This window comes from Lagopus muta, chromosome 9 (assembly GCF_023343835.1).
Source record: "Lagopus muta isolate bLagMut1 chromosome 9, bLagMut1 primary, whole genome shotgun sequence".
NCBI lineage: Eukaryota > Metazoa > Chordata > Aves > Galliformes > Phasianidae > Lagopus > Lagopus muta.
Genome location: NC_064441.1, coordinates 22,724,054 through 22,748,258, shown reverse-complemented (window position 1 = coordinate 22,748,258; position 24,205 = coordinate 22,724,054). Strand labels below are relative to the sequence as shown.

Sequence of the window (24,205 nt, the reverse complement as noted above, 5' to 3'; positions counted from 1 at the left end):
CAATAAAAGTTTATGTGGCTACTAAAATCTCGAGATACTCATTTAATTACACATCTGACTTTTACTGTGTACAGTCAGAAATTCCTCAGGCAAGGCCAGCTTCTGCACGGTTCATCTTATGGAGATGGAGACAGATGGGTGCTTCTTCCATCAGGCTGTTAGCAATTTATAATGGACAATGTGAGTTCAAGGGCCTAAACTATAAAATGCTTTAAAGCCAGCCATGGTGTCAGAGGGGCCTGCAGCAGCCTGTCTTTGCAAAGGCACCAGAACCAGGCACGGTCCTAGCGACTGCACTGTGGCTCTAGGAGCCTCCTTACAGCTTGGGAGCAACCTCAGATTTTTCCTGCATGTTAAGGTTTTGAATCTTGCTAAACAGTGTGATCTTAATCCTGCAAGATGCCCAGAGCTACAAGAGAAGAACAACATGATGTCACTGTTTTCTTGAAGGCACGAAGACACATGGGAGAAATACAGCCAAGCCTGAGGTATGCTCTTTCAGATTGAACAGAAGTCACAAGATCCTCACACATTCACTCTTCATGTCATAAACAATGAAACTGGTCTGCAGTCAAGGATACGAAAGCAGTCCTCATCAGTGCCCAGGACATGGGATCATTCTGGTTGTGAAAAACTTTAAAAGGTTCCTCTTTATTCAACCCCAGTTACTTCTGCCTATTTGAACACAAATTTCTGCGGCCTCTTCCCAGGCTACTTGGTTGTTGTTTTTTTTTTAAAAAAGGCTGTTTCCATTTAGAGCCCTCCAAGCCCCATCTACCATAAGCTTTTCTTTGACCTGCTTGGTGTGGACAATTTCCCCAGCATACATCATTCTGCCCACCCTCTCTTTACCAGTTCAACCATTAAGCTAATTAAGCTATATGCAGGATTAAGTCTATAGGGCTAGATTCACAAAGGGACTAAGGTGTTTGAAATGGGAATTAAGCTGATTATCAGCATATCACTCTCATTATACGGTCTTTGAAACTTGTATAGCCTTGTGGTTGTGCACGTTTCCTCCAGGAGAGTTCCTGTGCGTACATGGGAGGAACAGAGTCCCCTTTATGCTGTTTCCCCAGTGAGAACTGCCTCAGGGTGAGTCCTGGCGTGGGGGATGTTCAACCCCCACATCATTCTATCCAATGTTCTGAATATATGAAATGCTGTCTTTCCCAAACCCATGCAATACAGTTTGCTTGCTCCATGTAGTAGGAAGGCCTTTTTAAACCATCTCGTTTCGCACCTTTATGTACAAAATCATCAGGGAACAAAAGACATTTTTGTTAGCAAAGGCTCACAGAGCTTTTCTTTCATGTGTGACAGATGCTTTCAGAATCCATGTGAGGGAGCCTGCATAATTGATACACAACACCAGTGACCCAGTCTGAATGACTTAAAGTCTTTATTTTCATCTCGGGTGGCTCAGAAGCAGCCAGTGGAATTTGTAAGGCTCCATTAAGATGTTCAGGTCCTCAGACCCTCTAGCAGTGGGACCCATGTAAATACCTAAGGACAAATCGCCTAGATTTCATTAGCAAGATAAAATCCACATTGTGAAACATGAGAAACCAAATGTGATAAGGAAGCAATTGCAGGCTGGTTGTGTATAGTGTCAGCCCCGGCAGGAGGAAAAATAATAAAAGGAGGAAAAATTACGAGCTCTAAACAGCAACAATTGCCCTGTGAGTCTTGACTGCCACATGGCACTTCCTCCTCTCTGTAAGCCTTAGCAAATGTTAGCAAGCTTAATAAGAAGAAGATAGAATGGAAATTTCTTGATACTGTACACTATTCAAAGTGCTATCTCTGTCAGCATATTGTACTACCAAGTCCTCTTCAAATTTTTGTCTTCATCCAGGCATAAACGTTCATCCCAAAATGAGGAGAACTCAGATGGATTTGTTTCTTCTCTTTGAACAACATATTTGAATTGCCCAGGATTTTGGAGGGGCTATAAGTTTCCCATAGATGAAATTATATATAAACACTACATTTCATTGTAATGAAACTTTACAGATCATTAGTCTGTTCATTAATGCTTCTCTCTTTCATATTCTGATGTTTTTCTCACCCCCCAAACTCTACGAGTCACAGATCATTGCAGTGTCCATGCCTTGTTTTCCAGGACAGGTGAGACTGCAGCCCTTCAGGGCCAGGGGAGCAGTCCTTGCTGCCCCATGCCTTGGGGCTCCATGGCTGATCCAACCTGCTGGAGCAGCTCATCCAACCGCCTAAGCATCACAACATTCAGGAGGGTCTGGGTGTTCTGTGAAAATATACTTGGAGTCATACAGTACTCATTTTCAGTAAGTTTGTGAGAATCATCTCAAGAGATTTAACTAACATTCAGCTCTTTGAGTCACCACAAATCATTGGATGAGGTACTTATCCTCTCTATGTCACAGTGCTCTGGTAAAACTGAGGATAAACTGTAGCGTTCCTTCATCTGCCACGAACACAGGATGTTCTAAAACAGGTACCAATATAATCGCTTGGCTTCTCCCACCTTTCTCTATGTGAATGGCTCCTGCTGGGCACCTCTGAGACAAGAGCTGCAAGGCCACCTGGGCAAGCTCCAAAACGGCACTCCCCAAGTTCTGGAACAAGTAGCAGCACATCAGTTGTATCTGTTTGTCATTAGGTATTAATATGCTAGTCTGGAAGGTAATATTTACTCCCTTTCCCACTCTGGTTTCAATAAAGTTTCAAAACATAGCTTCAGATACTCTTTTTCCAGCTTTCTGTTTAATTATGAAGCAAAGAAGGACATCTTACACAGACAGTGCACTTCAGGGGGAAAAAACTTGTTGAAGTATGGAAATCACATTAAAAATGATCATATCAGTAACTATGAATAAATTGTCAGCACCATTCAGTACAGCTTAGTGCTACAATCACTGCAAAGCATTTTACAACACATTTATGTTTAGTGGCTAGTGTGAGAAGCTTATAATTTACATCTGATGTACACGCTAACAAATGCATCTTCAATAGGTGCAATAGCTAGGCAGGACTCTGAGTTAATTGCAAACTTCGTTGCCTAAGAAAGCATTAGCACACATGGTATGTAGTGGTATTCAGCCACTTCAACAAGCCAGACAGGTTCTGCACAAGTGAATCCAACAAGAACAGGGTTACAAGTGAGACACCAGAAACATTCCAAAAAGGGAAACATAAAGACTGAGCTCAAGGGTTCAGGTCTTGACATTTTCCAATTGCCAAGGATTCATGTCCCTCTTCTCCAGGAGCCGGCGAGCTTTGTCAGACTTCTGCACACAAAACTGTGCCGTTCTGGGAGTCTCCTTCAGACACTCTGAAAACTCCCAGCTCTGCATCCAGAGGAATTTGCTGGTGCACCACTGAGTAACAACTGTGCCTTTGACTGAAGTCACAGAGACTCTGCTCTCTACCAACTGTTACAGAGCATCAGCTTCATCACTTGCTAAGGATAAAGGACTACATTTGTTCAGAAACACAGATGTGCAACAATAAAACCAAGTTACAAAGGGCAAAACCAACAACGTGTTTAGAAAGCTAAGAGATCGTGTAGCCATAGGGAGGTTTGGGTCTGGGTCTTTTTGTCTTCTCTCCAAATATTTTGATTAGTATACACATTTTTATTCTCAGATTACATGATGACTTCAGTCTTGCGATTTTTAATGATACTGAGCACCTTAAGACACAATGGCAGCCGTATCATGGTAGTTTATAATTCTACTTACATTTTAATGGGACAAATGAAATTAATTACCAGCAATCCATGGAATTCAAGAACACTATTGAAATGTGACAGAATTAAAAAATGGGGGTGACGCCTCTTAAAGTTTTCACAAGATTCCTTAGAGACACCATCACTTGTGGAATACAAGAAATGTTACTTGGGCTAGTGAATGCCGAGCCTGTACAGCTCATGGTGCAGTCTGTCTACTGCAGCATTGGTCCATAGGTCTTTGTAGTGACAAAAAAAGTCACTGTGATTAAGTGGAATTAGTAGGTGATACAGTACTTAATGCAGAGGTAATAATAAGGCTTCCCTCATTAGTACAGGACTGCTATAGCTTTTTAATTGATTCTAATTGGCATTTAATTAGAAAATGTGAATCCCCTGCGGCCAGTTCATACTTTAAAATATTCCAAGGTACACTGTTATTTCTTTTCTGCAACGGAATTCCCAATTTCACATTAGAAAAGAATAAGAAAAGTTGTCTTTGACTCATGGCTTTTGAGAGTCTTGTGTACAGAGATTGCACATCATACACTTAGGCTCTTTATTAGCTTTCAGCTTCTAAAGGTCACCATCATCTGTCTCAGGAAAGGATCCCTTTTTCTCTCTCTGCTTTGGAGTTTCCTAGTGCCAAAGTACTTCATAGACAACTGTGCTTGTACTGCATGTATCAAGTATTTCTTTGGGAAGCAATCCAAAGGCTTTGTGTTCAGAATTTGTGCTGAGATGCAGACAAAAGTTCCATCATTTATGAAAGGCCGAGAATACCTGTGAGTCCATATATTGAAAGAGCAGTGAAAGGTACTCAAATGAAATACCATATTGTTTCAGCACTGGAAAGAATGACTTGAAATAGAGAGGGAGAATATTCTACTCCTCAAATGAATAACAAAGAAATCCCTGTGCTAGCATGATATGAAAGTTTTATTGCATTCTGGATTTTCAATTGCACTATATTAAACCATATTAATATTTGGTTTTTCTAGGGTGGTAAAAAATCATCGGTAATGATTAATTTTTCATTTACACTCATGCCAAATGATCAGCCTTACTGCTCCAAGGTCAGTCAATCATCTCACTCTGGTGGAACTTTTCTGCCTTTAAGGCAAATGAAACTTTTCTCTCTCTACCTCAAGTGCAGATAACTTATGGGATGATCTCACTAATCGCTCATCCTGTGTGCCACAGCTGTTGCCCTGTGATCCATCAACATAACTGAAATGAAATGTGATTTCTCTGGGGCAAGAGGCAGACCGGTACAGAGCTTTGTTTTGTAGCAGAATATAGATTCTCTAAGAAGCAGCCAGATCAAGCCAAATCTCTGCCTAGCAGTGCTGTTGCTTCCTTAGGGGAAAAAATCCCTGAGAATCAGATCCAAAACTGGGTAGAGTTTCATGGATATCTTTATTTCAATGGGCTTCGGAACAGGAATTTAATTGGGTCAAATAAAGATAACCTAAGTGTGAAGTCAACTATTCAGACCAAGAGTTAACATCCAGCCTTTTTTAGAATCATAGAATTATTTGAGTAGGAAGGGACCCTTAGAAGCCATCTGGTCAAACAACTCTTCAGTGAACAGGAACACCTATAGCTCAGTCAGGGGCTCAGAGCACTGCCCAGCCAGACCTTGAGCATCTCAAGTGTCTCCTGCCACAATCCCAAGATCATCTTATTATAGGTGGTTCTTAGCACTTCATAGAATCATAATCACAGAATGGCCTGGGTTGCAAAGGAGCACAGTGCTCATCCAGTTCCAACCCCCTGCTGTGTGCAGGTCACCAACCAGCAGCCCAGGCTGCCCAGAGCCACATCCAGCCTGGCCTTGAATGCCTGCAGGGATGGGGCATCCACAGCCTCCTTGGGCAACCTGTTCCAGTGCCTCACCACCCCCTGGGGGAAAAACTTACTCCTAATATCCAACCTAAACCTCCCCTGTCTCAGTTTAAAACCATTCCCCTTGTCTCATCACTGTCCACCCTCACAAACAGCCATTTCCCCTCCTGTTTATCCGCTCCCTTCAAGCACTGGAAGGCCACAATGAGGTCTCCTTGCAGCCTTCTCTTCTCCAAGCTAAACAAGCCCAGTTCTCTCAACCTTTCTTCACTGTACTGCACTTGGCCTTATTGAACCTCATTAGGTTTTCATGTGACCGGCCTGCACCCTTACACTGAACCATTGATCACAACCCTTTCGCTGCGTCCAGCCAGCCATTCCTAATCCATCCAACAGTCCATCCTTCAAATCCACACCTCTCCAATTTAGAGAGCAGGATGTGGTGAGGAACCATGTCAAAGGCCCTGCAGAAGTCCAGGTAGATGATATCCATTGCCCTTCCCCCATCTCCCATCCATCACTCCATCACAGAAGGCCACCAGGTTGGTCAGGCAACATCTGCCCTTGATGAAGCCATGCTGGCTGTCTCCAATCACCTCTTTGTCTCGTATGTGCCTTAACAAAGCTTCATGGAGGATCTGATCCATGATCTTCCCAGGCACAGAGGTGAGGCTCACCAGCCTGTATTTCCCTGAGTTTTCCTTTCTCCTTTTCTTAAAAATGGGAGTAACGTTTCCCTTTTTTCCAGTCACTGGGGACTTCACCAGACAGCCATGATTTTTCAAATATGATGGAGAGTGGCTCAGCAACCGCATCAGCCATCTCTCTCAGAACTGTAGGAGGTCTGAAACAGAATAGAAGTTCCCACTTCATAACTCACAGGCTGAGAGCTGGGGCGGTGCAGCCTGGAAAAGAGAAGGCTCTGGAGAGACCTGAGAATGGCTTTTTAGTTTCTAAAAGGAGGCTGTAAGAAAGAAGAGACAGACTCTTCAGCAAGGTCTGTTGGAATAGGACACAAGGAAATGGTTTCAAACTAAAGGAGGGGAAATTTAGATTGGATATAAGGAGAAGTTCTTTACAGTAAGGGCAGTGAGACACTGGCACAGGTTGCCCAGGGATGTGGTGGATGCCCTGTCCCTGGAGACATTCAAAGTCAGGCTGGACAGGGCTCTGAGCACCTGGTGGAGTGGTGTCCCTGTGCATTGCAGGGGAGTTGGACAAAATGACCTTTAAAGGTCCCTTCCTCAAATGATTCTATGATTCCTCTTGAACAACGTGAGCTTGTACTGAAGCAAAATAGCAAAATTTTAAACAAACTGGCCTCCAAAAACATTAATCCAGTATACCCATTTTGCAATGCAAATCTGGTAGATTGTTGCCTGAACTGTGGTTTTGCTGCAAGTCTGATGTGTGGTGCAGATTTCTTAGTGCAGCAAAGGAAAGGTAGGCATGGCTGGTCTTAAAATCTTTGCTTACAACACTTCTGAAGTAAAGCATTGGATCCAGTGGTTCCTAGGTGCATTTGGCACAGAAGTATAACTACAGAAACTTTTCAGCAAAATTCACTCATTTTATGTTTCTTCTAACATTGTTCTGAAGTTGATCATATATTGCAGCTTTACTAATGATATTTCATGGAATCATAGGATCGTGGAATCCTTAGAGCTGGAAGGGATCTTTAAAGGCCACGTAGTCCAACTCCCCAGCAGTGCACAGGGACACCACAGCTGGATCAGGTTGCCCAGGGCCTGATCAGCCTGGCCTTGAAAGTCTCCAGGGACGGAGCATCCACCACATCTCTGGGTGTATTTGATTGTGTGGCGTATTTAGCCTTACAATACAAAATTCCTTTCTATGCTGTGTCATTTTTTATTACTTGTGCTCTGAAATCTTTGTATTTAGCTCAGAACTAAAGGCTTTAAACTGTTGATTTCTGAAAGAAAAGAAAATGAACAAACAAAACCTCCTCTGAATCAACATATTTGTTCACAAGCCAGCAACAAAAAAAACATTACCCAGGAGACCTGCCTTTTTCGGATTCATATCCTTGCTTTGTTCTGAGTGCCAGTCCTGCTAACACCCTTTCATTTCTTTTGATTAGTTCCTCTTTTCTTCTTCTGTTTCACATGCTATTTGTGCTTTTCATCTGTCCCTGAATCTCCTATGCCTCCTTAAGTTTATCTTCCCAAGGCACCTGCCATCCAGTTGGTAGCATTTTAGGGAAGAACATCTTCCAGTAATATAACAGCAGACCAGGTTCTTACATGCCCAATAATGGTGTAAATCAGGCATCCCAACCCATGAACAGGATACACCAGGAGCTGTATTCTTTTACAGCTAGGATTTTACTTCTGCTAGCCCACTTATGCTGGAAGGAATAATTCAAGAGTAAGGCATGACACAAGCAGTGGTCAGGTCTCCACCTCGTTTAGTAAGGGAAACACTGTAAATCCCCATACTAGTTGTTTTGGACTTTCACAGAGAGATCAGTACCCTGATGCTTTGGTGAGCTGAGGTGCCTGAATCCCAAGTGAAATGGAATCTGCAGCTGGCAGTTGGCTGGGTATTTAATGTGACTGGCTGGGCAGTCTTAATTTTGCATCTGCATTAATGGTTGTGTGTGGACATCATTAGACATCTGAAATTATGGGCATTGGTAATACTGCTGTTGACCTCCTAGAAAGAAGACTCACAAATACCACGCGGTTTTGAAAATCTCACTGAAGTGTTGCACAGTGGTTGTGCTTCTCTGAAGCTTTAAGGATTAAGGATGCAAAGAGCTCTACTAACAGCTGTGCTCAGGCTGCTAGCACACCTTTGGTGCCTTTGCTGCCAAAGCCACACTGAGAATAACACAGGAGTGGTGTTAAGTGGTGCACCCTGATGACAAGAGACAGGATGTACTTTTAAAAGTGCTCCCATTATAAATGAAGCTTTATAGTGAGTATGTCTAAGGCAAAGTTAGAAGAGCACACTAGTAGCACTGAAGAAAAGGTATGTGGGGAATATAGGAAGTTGAATGAATACAGTGACTGAATCTGAGACAAACAAAATGGTTGCCCTCCATGCTCCATAGAAAATGAAATTCTCTTACTAGCCCAAACTGTTTATATGCAATATGAGCATCTTTGAAAAATCTATTTATGACCATTGTCAATGGCATCTGTTCAGTCCACTGTCTAACTGTTCACCTCATAATTTCTCTTTATACTTCTATTAACTGGAGCTTTGGGATTCACAGTTTATTCTAATTCATTCATGATGACAGTAAGCCAAAGTCTCGTGTCAGTACTTGTGAGATGTATATATATGCTATATGTGGTATGTACAGTGTATGTATTAAAAAATATCTATTTACTGAGAGATGATTTTTGTGATGATCTGTTCTGAGCATTGGTATCAACAAAGACTTCAGAACAGCGTACGTCAGTAAAAATAAAACAACATATAGTTTTTATAGTTTGTCCAAATTCTATTAATAATTTCCTGGCTTCCAACATATTCCTTTAGTCTTTTTAGGTGAGGGTTTAAAGAAAAAAATGTTACTCTGCATTTTTAGTGAAGCATATCTGTTTATTTCTGAGATGGCTGTTTGTGATTCTGTTGAAGTTCATGCTATCTCAGAAACGTTTACCAGAGTTGAAGAAATGCTTTCTTTTGCAATGCTGTTTGTGGATGTTGAAGGAGGAAGTGTAGACTCAGGTCATACCATGATATCAATAGGTAAAATCCATATTAGAGTCCAAGGGAATTTTGCTGTTTCTGCCAGGATTGAATTGGGTACTTGACAGAGTTGGGTTTCTCAGTTGTGTAGACAAATGCAATAGCAGAAGACTGTCGAGGAACGTGCAGAAACATCGTCAGTGAGTAACAAGACTGCGAAACTTCTCCTGTTCAGATCACACTACTCTAAAGTCATCAGGAAAATTATATAAGAAAGCAAACATTGACTATACCAAAGTGACTGCTCTAATTCCAGTTTCATCTAGCATACAATTAATGAATACACAGATGTTATAGCATAGTAGAGAGCTTGGCTACATAGTTGTTACACCAAAGCAGGGAACATAAAAGATAGGCACACTCACCCATCTCCTGGGCTCACATGGGAAACTTAAGGTGCAGAAAAGCACTGCTTTAATGTACCCACAGAGAAGAGAAAAAACTATAGGTGAAAATATAAGGGACTCAGAGGAAAGGAACTGATGTCCTGGAAAGCATCAGAGACCAAAAAATCCCTTCACTGAGGAGAGCCCCAGGAAGCACAAACACATAAAATCCTCAAATACGCCTTTTTTTTTTTTTTTTTCTTTTCCCTCTCTTTTATCCATATTTCAGAAGTTCTGAGAATTAAGTTACATTTCTCCTTCCCCTGTACTGCATTTGTAGAAGTGCAATTACAATACAGACGGGAAGTGGAGGGTCCACTGAGGGCAGGTGACCTAATTTATGGCCTTATATCCTAAGTCTCACCAGAATGTCCAAGCTAGCTCACAATTACTAATTATTAGAAAGATTGGAAGGGAGGCCAGAAATCTTCTTACTGGACCAAGTGATACACCTGTGGGGAAAAGTAAAAGATATGTCCTAAATAAGACCTAGAAGTTGTTTTTGAACACAAATTTTGGACCAACAGAAGGTGCACATCCTCCTCCACATGTGGCCGTGTGTATGGGAACTGTTGAGTCATGGTCTGAACCACTGATTGAGCAGCTGGGGAAAGGACCCAGTCAGCCCTGGGAGCGCAGGTGAAGGCAATGCAGCTGCGAGACAGGAAGGGGTGCAGCCTCTCTTAGACCTCATTGAAGGGCTGACTGCCACTGGAAATTCCTCTTTGGTGAAGCTTTTCCCTGTGAAAATGGAATCTTCTGTTACAGGTGAGCAATCTTCTGCCCTTCCTTTATAGTACCTCTCTATCTTGTCAGTTCTTTGTCGTCACACCCTTGTTGTAATGCCTTTCCCACTGTACTGATCTGTCCAATTGCTACACCGTGTTTGTTGCCTTATGATTCTTCCTAATTACTATTAATAGATGAGCAGCAGTTCTGATTTATTTTTTCATATATTAACATGGAGGTCTTTCAGTAGATTTGACTTTCAGAGGGTGATTGTCTGAAAATTTTAGGAAATAACGTGCTAAACTCTGGTTGGCAGCATTTAGAATCAATGGGATCAATACGATGTCGCATCAGTGTGGAGCTGGCCACACACAAATTTGGGGGAGAATTCATAGAATCATAGAATGGCTTGGGTTGGAAAGAAGCTCGGGGATCATCAAGTTCCAAGTGTGAGTGAGGGAGCTGTTGTGAAGCAAGCAGCTACATCATTTAAATAAATGGTTATCTGAAGGGAGAAGGTGATGTATGCTTTTTAATGAAAAAAGAAAGCTCCAAGTAAACGCTCAAACAAATGGTGAGATCTTTAGACTGACAGTGAATAATAGACCAGCTAGGAAAGCAATTGTGTGCTTCCATTCTTAAGAAAATCACTTCTTCTGGCAACCAACCATCCCAACCAGAGACTGGAGTCTTATTATAGAAGGAAATGAGTTGTTCTGCTGACTTCACACACACAGTGAGCTGGCTGCAGTTTCTACAGCAAAGTTATTGTAAAAGAAATAGCAAACTTCTGCGAATGAGATTTGTTAATATGCCTCACAGCATTCAGCTACAGTAATAGTGACAAAATGCACACCATGTGCAGAGGATGGGAATAGATTTAAACATCCTAAATTTGACTCTCAGATTAAATGTCCTAGTGTTAGAAAAATATTACCTGAGAGGACGCAATACATTAGCTATCAAAATAAACTAGCGACCAGACCAATGGGTGCAACATGCACAGGCAGCTGATCTGCGTACTGAAATTTATCAGGATACCACAGTGCTGTTTTTAATCTTGTGTGAAGTGACTGCACTGTGTGATGTCAGATGATTTGGGATCTTGCTGCCTGCAAGATCAAGGGAAGGCTCTGCATTATTCAGCTATTGTCATCCTCCCTTCTTTTTCCAAAGGAAATACATATTTCAGGTGCAGTAAGAAACAGTAAGTAGGTAACCTTCAGATTTCCTTTTCTGGGATCCTATTTCAGGATATTCTGTAATTTTGTAATCAGATGAATGAAGGGCAGCCCACCTGCTGAATAAGTAACAGAAGACTACTCATTAAAAAAGCACCAGTAATTAATGCTAGAGTTACACAGGGTTTGGGGCTAGTTAGTGGCCTGATGTAAATGAGTACAGCCATAATGGTACCCTCATTTACACCCACGTTAAATGTCATTTAAAGCTATTTACAGCAGCATAAGCATTAATTTCTATAATTTCTCCCATCAGAGAAGAGATTCTTTTCTATTTTGTAATGTATAAGTGGTGGTTTAAGCATTTGCTAGGAGAAAATGTCAGATCAGCATTTCTGGCTAGAAACTGTTAAAGGTAACTGCATTTTTCATGATAAAATGTTGTATGTGTTATATTAAATGTATTGAGCAATGGCATAATTAAAAATATACCAGGGATTTCCAGGGTGGGGGAAAAAACAAACAAACAAAAAAACCAAAAAAACCCACCTGCCTATTCTGAAGACTTCAGTATAGCTGTAAAAGCTGATTATACATTGGAGTTTGAGTGTAAAGATCTTGGAGAAAGGGCTCTTTAGCACACATAAAAGGTATCTCTGTATAATGGCTTATAAACAGCTTCACTCAAAATCTAACAGTATTGAAGGGAGATGACAAAGAACTACTCAGAAATGCATTTAACTGATAAGCTGCATGCTCCTAATAACTGAACTTCAAGTATTGCAGCGAAGCAGGTGAAAAGAGTCTGAAGCAAAGAGTCCTGGCTATAGGAAATCCTGCCCTTTCAGGATAGTTTCTAGAGACAGTGAGGTTTTTTAGGCTTCGTTCTATAGTGATAGCATCAGCCCTTCAGCATCCACAAGGAGCACTGGCTATCTGTCTCCTGGTGCTGGGAACTGCAGGAACAGGGCCATGTAATAGAGGTTCCTGGGCAGCAGATCCCATCAGCCAGACTGATTTTCAAAGGAACACCAGTCAGTTTAGGTTCTGGATGGGAGCCTGCACCCAGTGCCAGCTGCACAAATGCATGACCAAGCAGACAGTGATGCTGAGTGTCTTTCTATGCCTGCAGAGAGATTGAATCTATGCTTGCTGTGCTGGATCTAAAAGCAAAGGTGTCTGTGCTGCTGCTGCTGCAAGCTCATGTCTGGACATGGTCTTGGTTAGGCACTGCCAGAGAGGTGATAAAATCTGCTGGGAGAACTGCTTCATCATTCCCACACAGCCTGAGGGCAACACAATTAAACTGCATCCAAACCAAGGCTAAGGAGCCACCACAAAACTTCATGGGTTTTGTTTTTCCTGCCTTGAGCTTTCACCAATTCAGGGACCTATGCACTTCATTCTATCTCAAGCAGAAAAGTACATTGTGGGTGCTCTCATCTCTTTGCACTCCCAAGACTTAGAGGTGCATCAGAACTTGGTATGGGATGTTTAAGAAAGAGTAGCTATTGGCAGTGCAGGTAAAACTTTGGTGTGTGGGAGAGTAAGCATCTTATACAGTGACTTATACTGAAGAGATGTCACAGCTTGCATGCAACAATTACAGCTGACTTTGACTAAAACAAGAAGCATCAATTACTTGGTACAGGATAGTCCTGTCTGGACCTTGATATGAGAAAAACAAAACAAAACAAACCCTACCTGGATCCTGTAATAAATGCTAGAGCTTGTAAGCAATATATGGCAGTCTCAACCATAAATGGTTGTTCAGAAGGGCTCTCTCTCAGATAAAGAAAAGACAGCACTTAAATGGATGGGGAGTGTGAGGGGGTGGGAGGGGGGAACTATTTAGAGACTGAGGTTGTGTGAGAAGAATGTTTTGTAAAGGTACAGGGAAGGAAGATTACTGTTTTTAGATTCAAGGTTTTTCATAGCTCTGCAGTGAATGCCTATTGCAGGGTGTTGGAACTAGATGATCTCAAAGGTCCCTTCCAATCTAAGCCATTCTATGATTCTGTGAATTAGAAATAAGTGTATATTTGAGAATTTGGTGTATTTGAGTTATCAAAAAGATGAGGGGGAGAGCTGTCTAATGAATAGTGTCTTCATGGAGAGGGAAACCACAAAATAAAGATTTTATTAAACCAGTGAAGAAGGACATAACAAAAATATATTGCTGCAAGCTAACAGACAAATTTAAATTAGAAATTGAGCGTGTGTTTTTAGCAAGTTGGGAAAGTTCACCACTGAGAAACACTGCTAAGAATCATATAATCTTATAGAAAGGCCTGGGTTGGAAGAGACCTTAAAGATCCTCTATTTCTACATTCGGTTCATGTGGGTCCACATCTCAAGGCTGTCCAGGTACCTCTAAATGGTGTCCCTGCTGTTGTATCAGCTGTACCACTCAGCTTAGTGTCATCAGCATTGAGGGCACACTCAATCCAGTGTCTATGTCACTGATAAAACAGACCCCTGGTGGACACCAGTTGTGACCAGCCTCCACCTCGATATAGAGCCACTGACTACAGCAACCCTCTGGCTGGGACCATCCAACCAATTCTTTATTCACCTAATAATCCAGCCCTCAAATCCATATTTCTCCAACTTAGAGATAAGAATGGGATGTGGGCTCAAGTCAAAAGCCTTGCACAAGTCCAGGTAGATGACATCAGTTGCCTTTCCTCAGTTCACTGATACCGTTGCTCCATCATAGGAAGCCACCAGATTGGTCAGACACGATTTGCCCTTGGAGAAGCCATGCTGGCTGTCTTGAATCACCTCCTCATCTCACATGTGGCTTAACATAGCTTCCAGTAGGATGTGCTTCATGATTCTCCAAGCAGAGAAGTGAGGCTCATTGGTCTGCAGCTCTGAGGGTCTCCCCTTCTGAAAAATGGGAGTGATGTTTCCCTTTCTCCAGTCACCAGGGACTTTATCTGACAGCCACAGCTTTTCAGATAAGATGCAGAGTGGCTTGACAACCACATCAGCCAGTTCCTTCAGAACACTGGGATACACACCGTCTGGCCCCATAGACTTGTACACATTCAGCCTCAAGAGGCAGATCAGACTTGCTCTGCTCTAACACTGGGAGGGATTTCACTCCCCTGGCCCCTGCCTAGAAGTTAAGAGGCACAATAGGCACCAGAAGCTTGACTGGCAGTGAAGTCCAAGACAAAGATCTTGTTGAGTGCCTCAGCTTTCTCCATGCCTGAAGAAGCCAATTCTCCCTTCTCATTTATCAGAGGGAGTACACTCTCCTTTACCTGCCTCTTATGACCAATTTTCTAAAAAATCCCGTTTTGTTATTTTTCACAGCCCTCTCTAAGTTCAATTCCATCTGCATTTTGTCTTTCCTGATCCCACCTTGTATCCATGTCCAGACACATCTGGACAACATCTCTATATTCTTCCCAATCCACCCATTCCTGCTTGCACTACCTATACTTTCCCTTCTTTTTCCTCAGTTTGACCAGCAGTTCTTTGCCCAGCCATACCAGTTCCTTGCTTCCTCTGCTTGATTTTTTTTTTTTTTTATGCTGGGTCATGAGGAGCTCTTGCACTCTCAGAAAAGTGTCCTTGAGGAGTTGCCAGCTCTATTTCACTGCTATGTCTCTAAAGACAGCTTCTCAGGGGATCTCCTGAGTAATTCCTTAAAGAGCTGCAAGTTTGTTCTCCTGAAGTTCTTGAATCCACTCTTTGCTAGACCCAGGTTCCTTGAGATACTGCACTCAACCAGGATGTGCTTAATACATCCTAGGCTGCCTCCAGTCTTAACTTCTTTAATGATTTCTTTGCATTGGTGAGCACCAGGTCCAGTAATGCTTCACTTCTGTTTGGTCTGTTCAATACCAGGAAGTTATCCTCAGTGGACTCTAGGAGGAACGTTGGTGTTTGTGTTCCTTAAGGATACACTGCATTTAAGTGCCAAGTTTTGGATCTAAAACAAACCAAACTGGTGATTGCTAGATTGAGTACAAGGCTGGGTGGAAGGAATAGAGGCCACTGCTGGGTTGCACTGAGTGCAAAATGCAATTGCACCCTTATAATGGCCACACAGTGCGTGTGTGTCTGTCTGCCTCTGCCCTATGAGCCAAGCTTCCCTGGGAAGCCATAAAGCAATTTCTTTCCAGCCACATCACAGAGCAACCTCCTCACTGTCTCCATTAGAGACTATTGGTGACAGTTTATTCAATTATTAGGATTTACTGCTTAACAGTTCAGTTTCAGAACATCAAGAGAAAATCCAGTAGAGGGTACAGACAGAAACAACAGCTGAATGTGGCAGGGTGAACCTCAAGAAAGTGACAGTTTCCATCCAAAATGCTCTATATTCCTTAAATTACTGGTTTTGCTGCCTGGCAGTGATGCAACCTGGGATAAGTCCTTTGTGTAGTAGCTGGTCCTCCTGCTGAGAAGGAAGGGCCGTCCCTGTAGCAACAGCCAGACTCAGCACCCTGCTTCCACCCAGCAGCCCCCCCACTGCAGCTCTTCCCATAGCCAGCAGGGAGGTGTGATCTGACTTCAGAGATGCTCTGAGCAAACCCCAGGGAGTTCCTGACAACTATGTGATCAGAGCCTGATTTTGAACGTGCCTTAACCTGGCTTGTTTTCACAGTAAGAGGCTCTGCTCGGCCACGAGGTGAGTTCTGTGATCACGGGAGTCTGAAACTGCCTGTTACTCCCAGGTTCTACATGAATGTTATTTTGCTTCTGCCTTTAAGGACTGCCTCTCAGGGCTTCATTTGCATATATGGCTATTAGGCATGTAAATTAGACATGCTTTTTTAACTTCAGTGCGTATCTGACGATCCTGTCAGCAAGATGTAGGGGTGAAGCCAGTGAAGGTGACTTGACCTGACTTGTTCCACATCGTGGCCACAGGTCTGTTTTCATCTCATGGCTCCCTCTGGGCTAATACCCATTTCCATTTGTACAAAGCTCATTTTTAATCTAGTCTTACTCAGGTAAAATATTTCAAATCTTCAGAAAAGAAGGGAAAGGACGAGTTTCTTTGTTGTGAGAAGAACTGAGGAGTTTGATAATTTTGAACACCAGTTATCTTCAACACCAGATTTTGACGATTAGAATTGGATTAGGATTCAAGATCCATTTCAAGCATGCGTTGGAAGTAGAAGTTAGCAAGCATGAAGACAACCATGGTCCCTTGTCCTGTGAGAACCTGGGAATGGAAGGTCAGGAGAATGGGAGCATCACGGGACCGTGGCTGGGGATGGGTGGCCAGCCAAAGCCCTGTGCACAGCCTGTGGCACAGGCAGCAGAGCCAGGCTGAGGCCATGCAGCCAAAAGGAAACATGGAGGCTGCACTCAGCACCCGCTGGAAAGCATGCTCTGTGCAGGTACAGTGGGTTTTTCTTATCCTAGCCCAGTATTTCAACAAAGTCCTTAAATGTCAAGCTAACCCAGTGCTTTTTAAAAAAATATGACTATTTTATCCTGGCTATGGGCTGCGAACATTGGCAGTAAACTCAAATGAGCATTCTCTTCCATGGAACTAAAGCCACCCAATCAAAAACAATAGCATAGAAATTGCTGTTACATTCGTGCTCAACATAATCCACCACCACGCTTCAGCTACTTGCATTGCATCTTTTTTAGTTTGCTCATTTTTAATTACTGTGTGGGTTATGTTATTAGGGGATGTTGACAACATTTCATTTCATCAAAGGCTTTCACTTGATTCATTGTGTTTCTATATACAATGTATCTTAGATTAGATATTAGGAAGAAGTTCTTTCCTGTGAGGGTGGTGAGACCCTGGAACAGGTTGCCCAGTGAGGCTGTGGCTCCTCCCTGGGAGCACTCCAGGCCAGGCTGGATGGGGCTGTGAGCAACCTGGGCTATGGGAGGTGTCCCTGCCTACAGCAGGGGTTGGAACCAGGAGATCTGAAAGGTCCTTCCAACCCAAACCATTCTGTGATATCTGTGATGACGACCTACAAATAGCATAATTGTTAGAAAGCTTAATAACAATGTCCTACTTGCTTTAATACTGGTAATAGTGTACTCCTGTGAGGGAAAACCTTAGACACTGAAAAATCATCTTGCTTATTTCTTTCCATTAATTAGGTCTGATGGGAGCATATCTAGGGCAAACAGACACCAAAGATCTTGTGGTGCTTTTGCCATACAGATAGAGAGGCATCACCTACTTTTCTAAAGCGGTTTAGTGATTGCCACTAGTGTATTTTAAATGAAAGCATAGCAACAACGGCAGAGATTATATATATCTATTTCTATATATTTGTCACTCTGCATGGGCTTGCACAGTGAGTGTGAATGATAAAGGTTTTGTGTCATCGGCAGACGTGGGTGAGATCAAGTCTAGAGCCTGGCCCACAGCCCCATGCAGCACACAGATCCCCAATTCCCGCCTGCTGTGCCCTGTCACACTGCTATGCCAGCCCGGGACAGAACTGGCACGACTCCTTATGCCCAGAGCAGGAGAAATGAAACCTTATGAAAGGCCTACAGCAAGCTCCAAAAGAGGTGAACACCTGTGTGGTTGGATTTGCCTTTAAGTCCCACAGGAGGTGGCACTCTGCAGCATGATGTGGTGCTCCAGAACGAGCCTTATGCACAAGCAGTTAGAAAGGAAAGAAAGGGACATAAAAACTGATGCTTGTGACTGATTTCTTACTGAAAAAAGCTAATTTGTGTAAGTAAATTAAATGGGAACGTGCTGTGCTGATAGAGGTGGTAAGGCAATAAGATACATTTCTCTCTGAAGCAGTGTAAGCACCTTGCTGTAAGAACACGCATTGTAAAGAGCTGTAAATTCAGGTTTTTGCCACGCATCCCAGTTCCTAAGGCTATGGGGCTGTTGGAGCCCCTGTGGCTCAAGTCAGGCCACTGGCTCAGAAGCAGAGCTGGGCATTTGCTGAGCAAAAGCGTGGAGGAGAATTAAAAAGCACTCATCTTTCTCTCAAGGGTCGGAGTGCCGTGAAAATACCCTTCCACAGAAAGCAACAGTGTAAGATTGATTTTACATTCTACAGCTATGGCTGTCCGAGTGTTAAGTGAGAAGCAGGATAAATTCATTAATTGAGGGAATTTCCAGGCTAATTTCCAGGTGTTCAGGGACCTGACCTATTTCAATTTGAATAATAGCTGATGACAGAATTCGATATCCACAAACATTCTCTTTAAACAGAGGGGAGAGTTGTTTTGAGTTGGATTTTCTTAATTAGTATTCCACAAATATGGCATGGTTTTCCTAAACCCAGCCAGCACTTATGTTCTTAAAAGACTTAAAACTTGAAATAAAATCAGCATATTTCACTTAAATGACAGAAAATAAGACAAAAAAAAAGAGACTTTACTTTGTTGATTTCATCTGAATTAAGGAAAAAAAAAACAACCATAAAAGCTGTCAGATGCTCATTAGACATCTCTTTTGACAATTAGGCTCTAATTTCCAGTTTCATTTGCTTAATGGACAACTGCCCTGTCCATTAACTTTATTTAAGTGGATGTTAATTAAGACTGAATTACAGTTCCGAAGGTGCTACATGCTGTACCCACCTGAAAGCAAATGGTCACCTACCATTCATTCTATTGCAAAGATGGAAACTATGAGGAAAAAGAAGAAGAGAAACTAGGGAAGATGAGTTACTGTCAATCAGATCTGGTCTTCTGGTTTCAGAATTTTTAATACCGTATTTGAAGTGGTTTTTATGTTTGTTTTTTTTTAATTACTTTTTTATTTTTAGCCTATGAAGAAAGATCAGTTAATATTTATATAATGTTATTGTGCCCTGATGTCAAAATTTCCCGAGTAGGTAACAAAGAAATGTGTTTGGCTTACAATTTCTTTTAAGTGGGGCAGGATGTGGAACACACAGCTCCTACAGTGGGTTAGTTCAGCTGCATCCAATGTCACTTTTTGGTTAATGCAAAGCATGATGCTTGCCCCAAGTAACAACGGCACCAAACAGCTCCCTTCTGGTAACTGTCTGCATTTCGTGACAGTCTTGAGCTCTCAGCAAAGATAATTCTGGTCCTGCATACTGTGCACATCTGTGGGATGAGGAAAGCCCCTGGCTCTGGGATGTTTGCAGTCTCCTGGATGTAATCTAGGTAATGTACTGACTTTACAGATCTCTGTAATAGGCTTTATATAGTGGGAGGGTTGCTCTAAATGTGCAGTCTCTCATTTAAATCCAGGCTTAACCTTTAGTACAGTACTGCTTGTCAGAGCCATCTATCTGTTAATCATTTTGATTCCCCGTTGACTGTGTTCCATCCATTCCTGTCTCTCTGCTCGGGCTTTTCTTGGCTGGAAGGGGAATAAAGTATTTTTCATTTTCTGACCCAAAATCTTGCCATAAATTTTCCACAGAGGTCAGAAACTCTGCGTGTAGCAACCTCTAGAAGTAAACTTGTGCTAATGGCAACTCTACTGCTAACAAACAGAGTAATAAAATTGATACATAGACAGCCCTAAACATGGCTATCAGCTTAATAACAGATATCTACTGTGTGAAACAATGCAAATACATTCCTGAGAACAGCTTCTGCTCTCTGTAGCATCATTTAAGACATTGTTAAGCAGAGACAGCTCCTGTGAACAGTATTTCTTCTTCTCCTGGAAAAACATGTGCGATCCTACCCAGTTCTAATACACCAGCAGTCCATGTGACTATGACAGGGGAAGATAGTTTCTGTGATGTTAACTAGGTGTGATGATAACTGGATCCCACAGCTCTCCCCCACATAGGTGATCTTGGCATTTTTAAAATGCTGCGTTTATAAAGAATAGCGGCATCTTTTTTTGTTTAAGAGATTAAAGTTGTCTTCATTGGTGAAGCATTCATTCTCACAAAGGCTAATGTTCTTATTTAGTTCCTTGACTCCACTGCAAAGTAGGTTCACTGCTGCTTTAATCTTTACAGGACAAGCAACCAGCCAGAGGCTGACAGTCACTGACAGCTGTTAGGCACTCTCTGCCTATTAGATGTGTTAATCAAATTTTCTAACTGTTAAGAAACCAGCATTAGCAGAACAAGATAGCTTGGTCTTTGACCAGGTTTGTCCAGAATATGTATATTCTGCAGGTTTGTTCGTTTGCTTTTTTTTTTTTTTCTAACAGAACGTCTCAGAAGGAATTTGAAATCTTTATCCTTCTTTTTCTCATATGGTCATAGAACATAGGTTAGAAGGGACCCCATCTGCTCCCACCTTCTGTCAAAGGCAAGGCCTGCCTTAGGAATACTAGCTATCCACTCTTGTTTTGACCCTGCAGGTGCACAGGGAGAATCTGGAGGGAATGCCCTCCAAGGCAAACTGGGCACCATGACACCTGCAATGAACGTATCCACAATATCTAAGCATGCTTGGTGAGCCTAGCTGCAGCATGCTGCCATTCATTTACTCTCTACCAGGAGGTGTTTCAGGCCAATCTGGTAAAAGCACCAATTGCTTTATAAGCTGACATCAAATCTCTTTTCTCTATAGTGGTTATTGCTATGATAACAGCCACAGGAAAGATTTTTAGGGACTGAGTGTTCATTTTGGGAATTTGTGCTTCAACTTTTAGCCCTAATGCAAACAGAGCTTGCAGGGTTATCTATTTGTGTTGTTCTCCATGACTGTATATATCTATAACAGTGAGTGCACATAAGATTAAGAAAGGAGACTTTAATGCATACATGTGTGTGTGTTCAACCTAGTGTGCTATCAGTCAAACTTCTCATAAGTAACGGTCATTTAGTGCAGCCTCTTCCTTCCAAGTAGCACCCCCATCATCTTCTGCACCCCAAAACTATTGCTGTTGGATTCTGTGCTCCTTTTCTCTTGCAGTTTATCCATCCTTATCCCTTCTAGTGTTTTTGGGCTGCTGCTGTCCCCACATCATCCCCCAGCTTGCCTGAAGGTCTTGCAGCACTGAAGTTGGAACATAAAGCAACTGATCTGGCTGGAACTGAATGGCTTCACCTGCAAAAGGAGTAAGAATGACCGATCTCTGTATTCATACAGCATCCCCCAGAACAGTAGGTGTAAAATCGGTTTCTGGATGTAGGACAAAGCAGAAACTAATAGTATGGGTTCTGGCCAGAAAAATGTACTTTAGGCATATGTGGTGCTCTAATGGGTATAGAAGGAGAATGCTGTGCATATGTAGGTATATCACAGGGCCAAGTCCCCTGTGCTGCAACTGCTATTTTCCAAAGCTAACAAAACAAAAAACATCTCCCTGTCCCCTGGGATTTGGGATGAAGTCAGATTTATGGCTGGACTGCTGTGGAAGCGTATGTGTTCCCCCGGGGGCAGGGAAGAGCATAGACAGTGCTTACAGTGGGTAGCTGCTAGTTTTCCTCCCTGTGTTTGTCCTGTTTTCCCCATGCAGGTGGAGCTTATGGTGCTTGGGCCCTGGAGCACAATGAGGGAGCTGCAGCAGTGACCCCCAGCCGTGGCACTTGGACAGCCCAGTTATGGATGGGGGAGGCTTCGGGGGCCCAGGGCCACAGCCCCCCGCTGTTCCTGGCATGCTGAAAGCCTTCAGCAGGCCAACAAAACTCATTTTTTCACTATCTCTGCATGGCCCCTCATTACCACCACATCAAGCCCGATTTTCTCAGGCCCACCAGCCTTCCTCATAGCTCCAGTCTTCACGTCACTCTTGCTCTGGCTCTAGGAAATGAGAGCAGGCCTGGAGACTATAAAACACCCTGCAAAACTGAGATTCCTCTGGGCAAAGGCTCTAAAGTAGTCATATTTTTTCCAACAAGCGTCACAAAAACGAGTAAATCTGAAGTACCTGTTTATTCCTACAGCATCTCAAGGAACATTAAATGTGAAATCAGCTCTCAGGGTTAAAACCTGCTCGCTGTTGCTTGTTCCACTGTCAGTTGTCAATCTGCAGCCATTCCCACAGGATCACTGTGCCTCACTGTGTCAGCTCCACTGTGCTCCTTGTCAGCTTCACGATGAGGAGCAAGGGGGGAAACTGGCAACCGGCACACAGGGATCAGAGGTGGAATAAATTGAGAAGGAATGGTTTATACGCACGAAGGCACGAAGGTTTTGGAGCTCAGGGCCTCTGAAAACCAACAAAGAATTAAAGATATATCAAGTACTGAGACATCCGGCGTGGTTCTAAAGGTGCAGAATCTGTGAATGCTTTTAAGCAAAAGGAAAAGACCAGAGGTGGTACTAAACTGCATCAAAAGGAAGCAGGAAGAGCTAGAAATGAAGGCAATCAATTATAAGAATACAATTTTTTAGTCAGCTGCACTGGTTAACACTAGAACAGAAGTTGTGGGAGGCTGTGAGGTTTTTTCAGAGTAACTTCTGTGTGTCTACATGGGATTCCAGAGATGCCGTGTGACCTTGCAGTATGGAGTTTAAGCCATGCGCATGAGACGAGGCTCATGTGCTGTACAGGTGTGCTGAAATCTGGGCAGGCAGAATGCTGCTGCGCCCATTTCTGCTGTGGGGCAGCTGTGGTTGGAGCATCACTCCTGGCAAAAGGGGCTCTGGGTGTATGTGAAATGGGAAAAAAGGTTAGCAGCCCTCGGGCTGGTCCAAAAGCAGCACATTTCAGAAAAATGCCTATTTCAGTTCCTGATTCCAAAGACAGTGCTTGTTGTTTAGTGTGCTTATTGTGAAAAGAGTAACATTTGAAGGCGCACACAGGATTCTGTAGCCCGACATCCTATGGGTCTGCCCATTCTGCTGAGAAATCCTCACACTGATCTCCCAGCATCTGTTAGAACTGACATATTTTTAGATGTATGTCTGCTTTGGACTTTAAGACTTGAAGAAATGGAAATTGTAACACATCCCTGAATGGTCTGCTCACAGAGCTGCTTCCCTAGTGGTTAGAAAAAAGAAGGGGTCTCCTCTCATCTGAATTTCTATTATTCAAAGATTTTTGTTATGCCTTTCTCTCCCAGATAAGGAAAATTCTGCTCTAAGAACTTTCTTTCCCACAGACACAATTAACACCAAACTATGATCCAGTGGGTGAACGAAGAGTGGGTTCACAGCTGATTCTCACTATAGGGTTCTTTTCTTACCAGTTGCTTATCTTTTTGTTATACTGAAACCAGTTAGCTTGTTTTTCCAGTCATGGTTATTTTCCAAGCTAAATGACTACTTATAGCCTTTTTTTTTTTTTTTTTTTTGGCTTGTTTTCTAGGTTTCAGCCAAAGAGATTCAGTCATTAGCAAGAATAAGCAGAGGGGCGCACAACTTCTGGTTTGTTTTAAATGTTAAAACATAAAGAAGCCTTGACAGCTATAGGTGCATCTTCGTTATGGAAATAAATTCCGCGATGTTTCGAAGTGCTCTGATACCATCTTGCCTGGGGAAGAAAAAAACAAAACCGCACTTGTTTTGCCCTGAAAGCCGAGCTCGGTTAATGTCCAGCAGGCACAGCAGTGTTTAGGGCCTAGCTGACAGGAGCAAGGCTAAGCCAGAACGCTGAATAACTGCCCAAGGCACACACACTGTCCGTTCTACGTCCCAGCTGAAGCAGATGATGAATGCACCCAATAAAGGCTGCCTCCAAATGTTTAGTGGAGCTCACAGCTGTGACCCCGCTGGCGCTCCGGCCCTCACACAGGGCCACACGCAGTGTCCCCCGGGCGCTCTGCCCT

The 24,205-nt window shown here is 42.8% G+C and overlaps 1 long non-coding RNA gene across 1 annotated transcript; it reads left to right on the top strand.

The window, feature by feature from the left end:
* Nucleotides 1-10,328: 10,328 nt before the first annotated feature.
* On the top strand, nt 10,329-23,735 carry LOC125697557 (uncharacterized). The gene is made up of 3 exons (XR_007378847.1): nt 10,329-10,434; nt 21,429-21,550; nt 21,952-23,735. It is a non-coding gene; the product is annotated as an uncharacterized LOC125697557 (long non-coding RNA).
* The last annotated feature ends 470 nt before the right edge of the window (nt 23,736-24,205 follow it).